At 39.0% G+C, this 1,565-nt stretch overlaps 1 pseudogene; it reads left to right on the top strand.

Moving 5' to 3' along the window:
• On the top strand, nt 1-957 carry LOC149813015 (brefeldin A-inhibited guanine nucleotide-exchange protein 2 pseudogene; annotated as a pseudogene).
• Nucleotides 958-1,565: the final 608 nt, after the last annotated feature.

Raw genomic sequence — 1,565 nt, 5'->3', positions numbered from 1 at the left:
ATGCTACTGATCCATGGTGATAGCTTGCAAGAGCAAGGATTAGATGTTGATGGAAGTGAGCTAGATCAAGATGCTTGGCTTTATGAGAGATGCACATTGGCTTTACAACTTGTTGTAGATCTCTTTGTTAAGTTTTACAACTCTGTTAACCATTTGCTCAAAAAAGTGCTAATGTTGCTGATAAGTTTCATAAAACGACCTCATCAAAGCCTTGCTGGCATTGGTATTGTAGCTTTTGTTCATCTTATGAGCCATGCAGATGGTTTATTTTTCAAGGATAAGTGGCTAGAAGTGGTTTTATCACTGAAAGAAGTAACTACTGTCACTCTTCCTGATTTCTCAAGGGTTCTAAATAAAATGAACAGTGTGCATGTGATTAGTAGCTCTGAAGTCTCTTCCAACAAACAGGGTGAGTTTTCTGGATCTGCCATGCCTGATGATGAAATGGAGAAATCAAGCGAACAAAGCATGTATCTTGCTATTAGCGATGTCAAGTGTCAGACCGGTATTCAACTTCTACTTATTCAGGTATGCTCCTCCCACCCCCGCAATGTTTCACTTTGTTATTTCTATTTGGATATTTGAGCATCATATTCATTAGGTTTATATTGGTATTATTTCGATGTCTGTGTTACCTGTCTTGTAGAGAGGTTTTGTTTCTCTCTCTCTCTCTTCTTTCATTGTTGATTTTTCAAGTGTTATGAAAGATCTCATTTGCCAGTCTCTTAACAAATATATTGTATACAATGACGAACCATCTTTACTGATTTTGACATCTATGAACCTTGTCTACATTTTATTACCCCAAGAAAACACTACGAGAAAAGAATCATTAAGAATAGAAAAGAAAAAAAGTGACAAAAATCTTTTCAGTGTCCATTTTCTCTTTTAATGTTGTAGCTTGGATCTCTTCTTAGATTTGAGACAAATAGAGGTCTCATATTTGTTGCAACTTAGGATCTGAGCTGGAATCCCTCATGAGGACCCACTCATTTTAACATAGGTCCAACTGATGAGTTGTGGAGCTTGATTCAGAGTTTTTGCCCTTGCAGTAAGGGGGGTCCGGGGGCTCCCCCTCCGGTGTGGGTTTGAGCTTATGTTTGAGACTCAATGTCTTATGGATCAAACTCGATTTTTTACTAGTAGCTTAGTTAAAACTGCGTAAAAAACCCTAATTTTTGGTCAAATGAGGACTTTGACCCTCATTTGACTAAAAACTTTAAGGCGTGTACGCCTCGGCTTGAGGCGCGCCTCACCTCGAGGCGTGCGTCTCAAGGCGTATGAGGCGCACGCTTTAAGACTTTTTTTAAAAATTTGCGACGGATAATATCCGTCGCTAATATTCAACGATGAATTTTTGATGTTTTGCGATGAATTATATTTCATCTCTATTTTAGTGACATAATATAATCCATCGCAAACCCAAATAAGTGCTTATTTAGCGACGAACTCACACTACAACAAAGCAGTAGATTAGCGACGATCACATTCCGTCGCTAACCATGTTAGCGACGGATTAGCGACAACGCGGCGACAGTATGCTTACGTCGCGAATATTTCGACGC

Source organism: Nuphar pumila, chromosome 16 (genome assembly GCF_984573655.1).
Source record: "Nuphar pumila chromosome 16, dmNupPumi1.hap1.1, whole genome shotgun sequence".
Taxonomy (NCBI): Eukaryota; Viridiplantae; Streptophyta; class Magnoliopsida; order Nymphaeales; family Nymphaeaceae; genus Nuphar; species Nuphar pumila.
This window is presented reverse-complemented; position numbering and strand designations above follow the sequence as displayed.